Source organism: Taeniopygia guttata, chromosome 12, assembly GCF_048771995.1.
Source record: "Taeniopygia guttata chromosome 12, bTaeGut7.mat, whole genome shotgun sequence".
Lineage (NCBI taxonomy): Eukaryota > Metazoa > Chordata > Aves > Passeriformes > Estrildidae > Taeniopygia > Taeniopygia guttata.
The window spans coordinates 2613913-2626899 of NC_133037.1; the positions used below are offsets into that span (position 1 = coordinate 2613913).

The window sequence follows — 12987 nt, forward strand, 5'->3', positions numbered from 1 at the left end:
ACAAGTGGTGTTTGGGGGAATATTACCAGATGTTAACCACAGGACACAGGAGGTATTTATCCATGTGAGATTCAGAAAACGTGACCTAGAAAGGAGGAGCTTTGCTCACTCCATGAAGAGAGGGCTGGAAAAGGGACGTGGCAGCAATATTCCAACACGTGGCAAGCTTTAATTAGGAAGGCTTTAATTTGGGAGCACCACCAGTGGCTGCCTTAATCCACTGAGAGGGAAATTGAGGATGGATAGTATGGAAAGCTATCTGAGCTTTACAATTACTCATTTTCGTACATTATCTCCAAGAAAGCTGCTGTGACCCATTGCTGGGAGCTCTACAATGACCTTGACAGGACCACCTCTGCACTGGGCTCCAGGGGGCTCAGCTGGTTGACTCCTTCAAATTTCTGTCAGATTTGCATTCTAGCCCTTACTTTTTAGTGTCAAAACCCAATAAATAATGTTTTATAGAAATGTTATTATCTCCTCTGGAAGAAAACCATTTAATTTGGCACCAAAAACTGCTGCAGCACCAGCCTTGTAATATCTTCCTTTTCAAATTCATATTGGATAATTTCAACCAGAGCAACTATGGACAAGAGGTTGTACATACATGAGAGTTCCCAAAGCATCTCTCCCTAAAGGCAGATTTTTATCCCAGTGCTCCCAGTTTTATCTTTTCCAAACAAACACAGTGACATAAAACCAAAATAGGAAAAGCTCCCGTGTTACACTTCTGACCCTCCTGTGTACATTGGGTTTTTAACATGATCTTCTCCAGATTATCCTCAGGGAAAAGCCTTCAGGAGGAAAAGGGTGGCATGCAAGAAACTCCCTTCACTATCATGTTTGTATTACATATTCTTACTCATTTTTTCCTTAATTTTCCATAAATTTGGTGGTCCCGTAGAGAATCTTGCACTAAAGCAAAATTTCAGCATCAAAGCAGAATTTTATACTTCAATTTACTGAAGAAACAGATGAGCTTTGCTGATGCTGAACCTAACTTTGTATTTTTATGTGATTTTATTAACTCATTTATATAAAACTGGATTACACTCTATTACCAATCTATTTTCTCTGTGTCTACAAGTAGCTGGTAATACAGCAGATAAATCTGAAATAATAGGAATAACAAAAGTACTATTGTGCACAATTATAGCTTGTAGCACCCAAAATCAGACATCATTAGTAACAAATGATGATATTATATAAAAGAAATACCATCTGAAAACTGATTTTACACGGCATATTAAAGACTTGATGGCTCAGGAGATGGGTAATAGAATAAAAAGCCTTTTATCTCAAGGTCATCAATTCAAATCCAAGTCAGACTGATAGCAACTGAAAGCCATTTGATGAGAGTGCTAATGAGCTCAGCCTCGTTACTGGGAATTTAAGAACACCTCAGCATTTGCCGAAGACCTCTCTAGGTCAGGGTGGCTCTGAGTGTTGGAAAAGTCTCTCCTCCAAGCTGAGCTTCCAAAGAAAGGCTCAGCAGTCTCTGCTGTCCGGTCTCAAGGCAGTTTATTGCAAGTTATCTAAAAGATTTTCTCCTGGAGCTGCTGTGGTTTGCTCACAGCTCAGGCAGAGGCACACACACCCCCTGACATCCTCTCTGACTCCCGACTGCTTCTTCTCTCCCCCTCTGCCCAGGGCTGTGCTGTCTTTTATATGGTACATTACGTGTTACATGGGTACAGTTTGTCCCCAATGCCTATTACCTATATTAAATGGTGCTTTTCTATCTTTTATATGGTACATTACGTGTTACATGGGTACAGTTTGTCCCCAATGCCCATTACCTATATTAAATGGTGCCTTTCTACTCTAAACCAATCTGGGAGTGCCAACATCACCAAGAACATGGAGGTAAGGAAGGAGAAAGAGGGAGGACAGGACAGGCCCAAATCCCTCCATCTTAAACCTCTGACCCCCATGTACAAAACCAAAACCCCCCTGTACAGCACTCAAAAATTCTTCCCTTGACTTTGTGACTACTTCTACTATAATATCTGAACTTTTGTGACTTCTTGTTCTTCCTGCAAGGTTGGTAAATCGTTCCATGGCTCAAACCCAAAATCACAGCTGTTTCCAGCTGCCTGCCAGGGTCTCAAATGCTTCTGAGCTGGGCCTGGAACATCCAAAAATGTCTGAGGGACATTTTGAGTTCCAAGAAGCATTTAGCTCCCTGTGCTCCCCGAGAGCAGCAGAGGAGGTTGGAGGAGCAGATCCAGCCCAGCAGGCAGAGCTGTGCTTCCTCCTTATCCACCGCCAGCCCCAAAATTCACAATTCACTGCTCAGTCTTTCTCGTGGGAAGGCTGAAATAAAGGATTGTACTTCCAGCACCCCGAGTGACCACTTCAAATGTGCAGAGGCAGCACTGCTCTGAGCTGTAACAGTTCCAGGTATTAATGCATCACTTTTCTTTGATATCTCACTATTTTTCCCAGCATGGATCAAACAATGTGCCAAAGCAAACCAGTGCAGGGAGAGAAAAGAATCCCTGTGCAAACTCCAGCAACTGCTCAGCTGTTCTGACACCAGCCAGCAAACAAAGCAGAGCACATATTGCATGGCTTGACAAACAAACTCAAAGTATTCTCAGATAAAATCCCTGGAATAATTTCCTTTGTTCTGGTATAATACCTGCACTACTCATTGCTGGCTCTGGTATTAACATGATGCAAAGCACTGATAAGAACCCCATTGATGTTGTCCTTTTTATGCTGAATGAGATTTTGATTAAAAATACCCTTCCAATAAAAGCAACAAAACACTAGAGATGCATTTTCAATTATTTTCAAATTAAAAAAAAAAAAGAAAGAAAGAAAAGCATCCCAGAAGGAATTTGCTTTCATGTCTTTCATAGGCAAAGCTCAATGTTAAATCAACACCTACAAATACCTGTGTGCAGGTGTAACTGAGGACACAGAGAAGCACCAGTGTGGCATAATCATTATAAATCAAGCAACCTGGGCTGGTGGAAAATGTCAATGAGATGATTTTTGAGGTCCTTTCAAAACCAAACCATGATTCTGTAGGAACAGGGCAAGTGTTCCCCATGATTTCTGGAACCCACAGATTCCTTTTTGAACCTCCCCAGTCCCTTCCAGCCTCAATTATTTCAAGATTCTAAAATTTAACCAACTCATGGCTCACATAAACTCCACCTTCAACAGTGTCTGGGTTTAGAGGTGGAGGTTTGGATTTCAGGAGTGAATATTTGATTAATTTTAAAGGTACCCAGGTGCCTAAAGACGCATTTTACAACCAGCTTTGGCTTACCATGTCTGGATAATCAATTCCCTTAATTCAATTTTCCCCCAGTGTAATAACCATGAGAAACTCAGCCCTTACCCAGGGGACACTGCAGAAATCCCCAAACTCTCATTTCTCTGCTGCCTAGAGATGCCTCAGCACCTACAATTCCTCAACCCAACTCCTATGGATACCTCTTATTTCAGTGCTGAATTTGGTGACTAATTCCTAAATCCTCATGATCCCACATTTATAACAGTGGGAACAAAACCTTCAGATTTATGGAAGTCCCCCAGATGGAATCCCAGGCTGGTTTGGGTTGGAAGAACCTCAAAGCCCAACTCATTCCCCCCCTGCCATGGCAGGGACACCTTCCACTGTCCCAGGTTGCTCCAAGCCCAATGTCCAACCTGGCCTTGGGCACTGCCAGGGATCCAGGGCTGCTCTGGGCACCTGTGCCAGGGCCTGCCCACCCTCACAGGAGGGAATTTCTTCCTCAGATTTGATCTAAACCTACTCTCTGTCAGTTCCATATGAATTCTGTATCCCACATCAGCCCCAGGTGTTCACCTCTGGTGCAGCTGTGCAGCCTCCAGCACTGGATTGCCAATTTTTATCCCTTCCAAGAGCTCAGGATTTCCCAATTCTGATGACCTGAGGTTAAACCAGAGCTTCCTCCCCAGCTGGCAGAACAAGAGGACACAGCCTCAGCTACGTCAGGGGAGGTTTAGGTTGGATATTAGGAAAAAAATTTTCACTGAAAGAATAATAAAATACTGGAATTGTCTTCCTAGGGAGGTGGTGGAATCACCATCTCTGGATATGTTTAAAAAAAGACTGGACATGGCACTTGGTGCTATAGTCTAGTTGTGGTGTTAGGGCATAGGTTGGACTTGATGATCTTAGAGGTCTCTTCCAACCTCATTATTCTGTGATTCTGTGAACTTGCAGTACCACATGGCCCAACTTACTACACGTCTATCCAGCAAACTAACTGTCAAAAATTCAGAAATATGGGTTTGAGTGGATTTTGGAGTGTGGAAAAATCCCAAATCCATCAGTTAAGGTCATTAGCTCATGTGACACACCTCGCTAAAGTCAATTTTCAAGGATAAGCGTGTGACAAGCTGACTGGAGGAATTCTCCTTTAATGCATTATTAATTCATTTATTATTACAGTTATTATAATCTTTATGCAGGGCACTGAAGTTTAATTTGTTCTCTATGAGCTAATCTTTTTAATGAGCCCTTTCTTCTCCTCAGGATGGGAGCTTCCTCAACCACTTATCAAGCTTTTAAGCAAGTAGAAAATGACAGGACCATGTACCCTCCTCATAAACACAGCTTCGCACATCATGCCCTGAATTTTAAATGAAAAGTAACGATTACCAACTTCCCCACTGCCAAATATCTTTTAAAAGGTTTCAGATTCAGATTTTAAAAGGTTTCAGAGAGGAAAAGATTCCCCAGTAATGCTCTAAATAGAGGAAGTTCATCACACAATCAAATCTTAATTGCAATTCCTCTCTCTGACAAAGAGGAGAAATGTATTTAAATAATAAGCCCCTGTGTGAGTAAATGCAGTTATTTGTGGGGCAGCACAGATGAATCCACTCTGAAGCCCCCTCTGAATGGCTCTGGGTTCATTCTCTGGTCATGCAGGGCAAGGGGGTCACGGGGCTGATCCCTGCCCTGAGCAATGGGGTCAGGCAGAGAGGAAACGGCACAAAAACACAAAAAAACACAGGAGTGGGTGCTTTGAGCTGGGATGCAAAGGGCAGAAATACCCCAATTCCAAACATCCCCGCTGCAGGCACAGCTCTAAAGGCTGCAGCCCTTTAGGACTTCCTTGAAACTCAAAAACTCTGTGGATGTGGCACTTGGGGACGTGGGCGAGCGGTGGCCTCGGCAGTGCTGCCACAGTCAGTTGGATTTGATGGCCCTAAAGATCTTTTCCAACCTTAATGATTGTGTGATTCCATGCTGGAAGCTGCCCAAGGCTGCACTTGGAATGCTGGAGCTGCTTTGGAAATGGAACAGCTCAGCCCATGGGACACCCTCCCAGAGAGAAGACTTGGGGGATAAAAGGTAGGAGAAGGTTCTGGAGGCATGCAAGGAGAAACAACACAGATTGGCCCTTAAGAAAGCAGAATAAATACTTCAGGAGAATGTTTGGGGGATGAAAGGTAGGAGAAGAAGAAACAACAACGACTGTCCCCTAAGAAAAATGGAGTAAATATTTCTTCTTTTTCATTCATACCCCAAAACCTGCCAGCTTTCCATGGTGGCCTTTCCCACGGGATGGGCTTGAAAGAGAGAAAGTTTATCAGCTAACTCACAAACACACAAGGAAGTCAGCTTTTCAGGTCAGAGCTGCTCCCACACTGAGATAAATGGAAATATAACCAGATTTTATGGAGATCTGGGCTTACACAGCAGCTGGATCCCACTGCCTGCCTGATTAGCTGGGGTTAATCAGAAATTAGTAAATTATTTTCTACTTGGAACAATTGCTGTCTGTAATGGAAATAAATCCATTTATCAGTGAATACAGGAAAATAATTTTTGAAAAAAATCCTAAAATATGTTATTCAAACAAACTACATTTTGTCAATAACTTTATAATTCTGATTTTTACAGACCACCAAAGTTCACAAAATTAAATTCAGCAGCAGATACGTAAGAAACCTGCTCTCTACAGTAGTCAAGGCCAGCAAGCAAAACACAAAATGCTAAAAAATGGCAGCTTAAAAGGAAGTTATGGTGTAAATAATTCCCATTATAGACAAAGCTTTCACCTTGAAGCTGTTAGTAAAAGTCCATGGGAAATGCACATACTGGTAGTCAAGACACCCTTTTCAGCAGCCACAGACATAAAGAAAACAGGATTACAAGAGGGTTGGAGGGTTTTTTTCTGGTGTTTTTTTTTTTCTTTTTTTCTGAATAGGATTTAAAAATAGTTAAATAAATAGTCAGAACCCCCTTGCCAGTGTGATTATTTCCTCCAGGCACATCTCCTTACAGGAAGGGTCCATGGGCACTGAAATCCCATGGAAACAAACTGTCCTGGAGAAGTGCAAGCCATAAATATCTCCAGGGCTCCAAAGCCTTTTTTCCCTGCTGAACGCTTGTTGGCAGTGCCACCATGAAGCCCCTGCTCTTCCGCTATTTCTCTTCTGCTTTTAGGAAATCCAAGGAAATCCATCCAGCCCCTCCCTGTCCTGATGGCCACCAGCAGCTGCTGGAGAGCAGAATGGGACACTGACCTTGAAATAATCAGGGTAGAATGATCACAGCACCTTTTTCTGCAGAGCTGAGAGGGTTTTTTTCGAATGTAAAATCACGATTTCCTCACCAATTAGTTGCTACAACAGGATAAAGCCTGGCTTAGGGCTGAGCTCCACACAATAACAAATGAATGTTTACTTGAGCTGCAAAAAGAGACGACAAACAAGCTCCATCTGACCTCAGAGCTGTCAGGCTCTGAAAGCATGTCCACACCCTCCAGGGAATTAAAATCACAGGGAAGCATTCCAGAACCGACCTACCTGTGCCAACACATACACACACACCTTTGTGCTTTTATAGAGAGACTTTTTCAGACAGAAATTATATCAAACGGGTCCAAAATGGTTACAATGACTTTAACTGTGATGATTCGGATAGAGAGGGAAATCAAATCATCCAAACCAGAAATACTTAACTGAAAAGAAAAATATGCATTTCTAACCAGTACTTGGGGCTGTTTCCTCATCAGTGCATGGTCAGGCTGTAGTTTTACATCTGAATCCTTCTCCCAACTTCACTGCATCTAGAAAGAAAAACAGAATTGTGAATTGTGTAATGGCATGATATATGTTGAATTTATCTAAAACCAGCACCTTTATCAGTACAATTCCTTTGCTTTATTTTTTTTTTCCCTGTGTGCTGAGTTTCTGTCTGATCTCATTCTCCTTGCCCTTCATTTACCTGGAAAAGGAGAGGTTTTTCCATGTTTGAATAACAGAAGCAACACCCCATGGAATAGAGGGGAAAATGGGCTGAAGTGAGAAGATCTGATTTTTATTCTAAACCTGGTTTGTGGCCTTGGAAAGAGGCACTTTTCTGCACATTTCCCCTCTCTTCCTTTGCCTTTCTTGTCTGCTTACATTACAAGCTCTCTGAAGTCTGTTAGGTGTTTATACAGCACCAAACAGATAAGATTCAGCTTTCCTCAGAATCACAAGATAACACAAACCCAGAAACAATAAATCTTATCAATCACCACCTACGTTATTGCTCTCCTAACATGATTCACGTTTCAAAGTGATTTTCAATAGTTACTTTCCTTTAAAGGAAAAGAAACAAAAAAGGCTTGTGGAAGAAAAGCACAGCCAAGAGGAAACAGATCCCTTAAGTGTTTGTTTTTGGTTGTTTTTTTTTTTTTCCCCAAATCATTCCACCTGTTTTAAACACATTGACCAAAAGCTACATTTCTGTATCTTCACTGCAAGGACAGGACACACCTCTGCCACTGACCTCGATATTCCCACCTAGAGCTGGGTCACAGGATGCTCCACATTGTGCTGGGAGCAGCAAAAGCCTGGAAACTCCTTTGGAGCTCTAATCCCACTTTTCCTGCTCTCCCAAATGTTACAACCCACACAGTGCAAGCACCAGACCAATTCCTGTGTCACCCATGAGCCAAAGAAGCACACAAGCACCATTTTGGTCTGGTTTTACCTCTCTGGGTCACCTTAAAAAATTATTTTCTTACCAGCCTCTCCGTATGAATGACAAGATATTCAGAGACGTCTGGAGGGAGAAGAAGTGATAAAGAGGAATTCAGCTAACCTATTTTCTTTCTTGTCACTACTTGATAATCTCTTTATCTGCTCTCATCTCACCAGGTGCAGACAGACTTATTTCCCCATGGACAGGGCCAATCCCCCTCCCAAAGTGCCCACGTGCACCTGGACTTCTTCTCCCAGAACGTTTCAAATTCATATTGCAAAGTGTCCCTGATCTTTTGGGGTAAGCAGAGCCAACTTCAGATGTAAACATATAAAATGTCAGTGCTTATTGCCACACACATCTTTAGCCTTTCAGGGAGTTTCTTTGGCGGTGAGCACACAGGGAACACTTATAAGAATCTCCCCATCAGTAGAAGTTTGCAGTTTCACTGAAACACAACTCACTAGCACATATATATTTACAGTTTGACCCCTCTGTCGATAAATTATGGTTTTGGTGTGAACAGAAGACATTTTCTAAAGCTCTGTGGTGATTTAGGAACCCCAGTTCTACTTTCAGCTGCACCTTAATCCTTCTTGACTTCTATTGAGGCTTTAGCTCAGCAATGTTTGCTCTGCTGCTGGCACTGCAGTGCCTTTCAGAGCCTCCACCTCCCCAAAGCAATGTGACTGCAATTTGTAATGCCAAATGCAAATCTCCTCAGCCACAGCCTGTGCCAGCTGGGCACAGCCCAACCAAGCTGTGCCAGCCTGGGCGAAGCTTTGCAAGACATGCCTGGGCTGGAAAAGAGAGCAAACCCCAGCCCAGCCCCACACAGATTCACCAGGGCTGCAAAGCAGAGTGGAAAAATCCTTCTGCCACAAACTGGGGCAGAACAGGCTATTTCCAGGATTTCAGTTTACCACAGGGCTGGGTTCAGGGAGTTCAAGACAAGATGCTGTTATTACCTCAGGTCCAGACTTCTGCCATTACACTGCCCCCACTTAGCTCTGTATTACACCAATTCTCCTGCAATTGATTCAAAGCTCTCCTCCAAATAAAAAAAATCTCCTGTTTATTTAGAGACAAGGAAGGAAAAAGAAGAAATTCAACACTATTTCAACCTGATTCTGAGGGAGGAGGGAATGATGATTTGTGTCTCTCCCTCCTCCTATTTTTTAATCTCTCTCAGAAATCACAGCAGAGAACAGTAACTCAAATGCTTTATAGCTAAATTCATTTTTATCAGCTGTCTCCTATCTTTACCAGCTGTTTGTCTGCTTCTCCCATTTATGCTGTGCATCTTGGACTTATCGATCTTGTAAGCTTTAAATTACAGCTATCCACGAAAAGAAAAAAAAAAAAAAAGGCAAGAGGCAAACCACAACAGGAAAAACCAGGCCTGATAAAGGATTTCTGAAGGGCTTCTGACTTTTGCTAAAAGAAAATCTTAATGGCATTTCCTGGAGAGAAGGTCTGTGGGGCTGAAGTTATTAGTGGACTGTTTGGACAGAGGACAGGCAAAAAGAAAAAGCTGTCAGATTGAAGGGTTTATATCAAAAATATTTCCAGTGAAAAGTGCAGGAAAGCTTGGGGGGAAAAAAATTAAGACTCAGAAGCCTCTGTTCCAGGTGTTCCCACCTAGGGTGATGCTGTAGGGAAGGGAAAGGGGAAGGGGAAAGGGAAAAGGGAAAAAAAGGGAAAAGGGAAAAGAAGGGAAAAGGGAAAAAAAAGGGGGGGGAAAGGGGGAAAAAAGGGGGGAAAAGGGGAGAAAGGGGGGGAAAGGGGGGAAAACTGGGAAAAAGGGGGAAAAAGGGGGAAAAGGGGGGAAAGACGGGAAAAGAAGGGAAAAAAGGGGAAAAAAGGGGGAAAAAGGGGGAAAAAAGGGGGGAAATGGGGAAAAAGGAGAACAAAGGGAAAAGGGAAGGACCATCATTCTTCCTGTGGAACAACAAGGCACAGCCAGCTCTGGCCTCCCTAGCTGGGCTCTCTGGCTGCAGCAAGTTCCTTAAGTTTAAAAATCAGCCACGGGGTTTATTTCACTGAGGAATAACAGAAATCAGGTCTGTCTTAATGAGAAACCTGCCTCCAGTCTGCAGTGAAAACGTAGCCTGTTTGGTTTTCATGCCTTGGGTACAAGGGAAAAATCCCTTCCTAACTGGGATTTCTGACTGTCCTGGAAACCTTGTGGCCTGAATCAAAGTGAGGTTCCCAGGTATGGTAAATCTGCTGGGATTTTTAAAGCCGAGAAATGAAAATAGAATCTTTTCCTCTGTGGGTATGGGCAGAGTGTCTGCATGTCTGGGTTCCTGCAAAAGCATTTTATTGTCCTGATGTCCCACAAGGACAGTCACTCTGTCTTTCAGACTCCTGCCTGGCACAGCAAGGGGAGAGGCAGCAGGGCACAGAGGTGCCCTGGGGACATCCCCCATCCCCGTGTCCAGCTGGGGCTGCTCGGTGTCTGAGCAGAAGCAGGAGCAGGGCTGGCATCACCCACTGCCTCTGGCCATGCCACAGATGGCACCAGCAGCTTCCCAGGCTCCTGCACCTCCGGCTGGCACAGGAGGAGCAAACAAAGAGGGATGAGCAGTCCCTGCTGCAATGTGACCTTCACATTCCATCCATGCATTGCTCCTCAACAGAGACACAAATGACAAAGTCAAAACCTGCCAGTCAGGCTCAGGTAATGCTCTGGAAATGACAAATAAATATTTAAATGTTAGTTGTGCTGTAATGTTAGTTAGCCTGCTGCAGATACCTGCAGAACAGAGGAAGGTAATCCACAGATTTGTCCTGGAGGACTTGAGAAAGAAGAATGGCATCAAAGGAGAGGAATTCTGGCCAGGATGGAGCTCTGGCACTGCTCTGGCTGCTCCTGAAGCCAACCTGCTCCCCCAGCACTGCTCTGTACATCCAACCTGCCTTGGCTCTGCTCTCAGGGCACACACCAAGGCTGATCCTATGTCAGGGAGGTGTGGGCGGCAAAGGGATAAAAGGACCTGTGACAATCCCATTCTCTGGACAGAGAGACACAATTCTGTCTCTCAGGAGAAGCACAGAGAGAAGAAGAGGAAACAATCTTTATCTCTGCTCCTTCGTTCTCCCCATGTGGAATGTGGTGTGGGGATTGTTCACCTGCAGTGATGGCTGGGTTGGATTCTGGTGAAGTTCTTTGGGGTCAGTGACCAATGGGATCCAGCTGTGTTGGGGTCTCAGCACAGAGTCATGAGTTTGACTTAGGTAAGTAAGAAGTGAGTATGTAGAATAGGTTAGTATCTCTTTTAATAGTATAATAATGTAATATAGTTTTAATAAAGCTATCCTTCAGCCTCCTGATCTGGAGCCAGATATCATAATTTCTTCCCTGAGCTGGGGTTTGCCTCATTTTACTACGAGGACCTAAATCCCAGCACCCAGGGCTGGGCACTGTCCCCATCAGCTCCACCAGGGAGGCATGAGCTGCCCCTGTGCATGTTAACAGCTGAAGGGTTTGCAAGGAGGAGGTTCTGACAAGCAATAAAAAGATGCCTTAACCAGCTTGGAAAATAGCACGGGGTGAAGTGGATAAACTTTCCCAGCAAAAGGTCAAGGTCCTTACAGCTTATGGATCCCATAGCAATGCAAATGTGCTAAGGGGAGTATTTACAGTGATGTCTTCTGACTAACACCAAGTACATAAAATTAATATGGGTTGAGAAAAAGAAAAGCAACAGAGAAAAGAAACTCTTTAATAAAGAAACAAACGTCCTCGATGTAATTTTACCCATGTGCATTTTGAACACAACCCAGCAAAGATGCAGTGTGTTGAGAAGAGTCAGCACAAGCATTTTTATGTTCCTTAAATAATATGATTATTTTCTTTTTAGCAACAGTAGGAAATATTAATTTTACAGGAGTAATATTAAGAAGTCTAGTTTAGTAGACATGCTTTGCCCATATTTCAACTCTTCCCACCAGGAAAAAGAAATTAATAAAAATATGTGTCTACTCTGTGGGACATATAAAATAAGGTGGCTCATAATTACTCCAAGCATAGTGCTACAAGTTGCTCAAATAACTGTTTATTTATTACTGGAATATGAAGAGAGCCTTGCAATACTAATCACAGCTGTCTGGGCCCACCACATGATGCTGGCTGACAATTCCTGTGATTTACTGCATCAGTAAAAGAAGGCAGCCGTGAACAGATTTTTGTAAATCAACTCTATTGGGCCAGATTTGGGCCCTCAATTGCTCAGGCATAAGAAATGTTATAGCTCTTTGCCAGTACATAATTCAGGTGTTGAACTTAATCATATGGATGTAGGGCATTAAAAGCTGTTAGAATAGTTACCAGGAGAAAATCACCTTGGCTCCGGCACCCATGCAAAGGCTCATTGCTGCACAGTCTCTCTCTGAGCCTTGTCATTACCCAGCGCCAGCAGAGCCATTTTTCCCCTAAAGAAAATGTCAAGGTCTGTGCAGAATCACCCAGGTTTCATGTTCACACCGTCAGTGAGCGCTCAGCAGTTAAAAACACCATGCCACGACACACACGAGTTGAGTTTAAATTTACAGCGCACACCAGGTGCTCTTATTGCCCCTTCAGGGAACCTGGGAGAGGGGCAGAATCACCTCTGTCAGCGTTCCCCTGCTGAGTCAATAAATCCTGATAGTCCATAAAAGTCAGCGAGCAAAACGGACAGCACGCAGCAGCCTGCCTGCTCTTTGGGGTGAAATTTGGTGCACTTAGCACCTATCAGTCAGAATGACTGCACTTCATTGTGGGAATCAGGGCTTCCCTCTGGCTGCCCTGGCAGGTCTGGGACCCTGGCAGGGGTCAGGAACCCCCCTGGACAGAGCCCCAGAGACACTGTCTGGGATCTCTGTCCATGGAAAAGAGTTTTCAATCCTACAGGATGAATTACAAGCTCTCAGTGTTTGATATAAGTAATAATTAAGTGTGGCACGGGTGCAAAAGTAAAATTTTAGGATTCTAGATAAGGGGTTCAAAGGGGACAAGATGGAGGAAATTGGGT

The 12987-nt window shown here is 43.6% G+C and overlaps 1 protein-coding gene across 11 annotated transcripts in view; it reads right to left on the reverse strand.

The window, feature by feature from the left end:
* Window positions 1-12987, reverse strand: part of CHL1 (cell adhesion molecule L1 like) — a 148050-nt gene that overhangs the window by 93278 nt on the left and 41785 nt on the right. For 9 of the 11 annotated variants that reach the window (XR_012057862.1, XR_012057861.1, XM_072934661.1 and 6 more), the window contains exon 2: window positions 6987-7067. The exons of 1 other annotated variant lie outside the window; for it this stretch is intronic. The gene's annotated coding sequence lies outside the window, so the exon portion shown is untranslated. Of the gene's footprint in view, window positions 1-6960; window positions 7068-12987 lie in introns of all 11 variants that reach the window. One more of the 11 variants, XM_072934666.1, reaches the window with a different exon arrangement.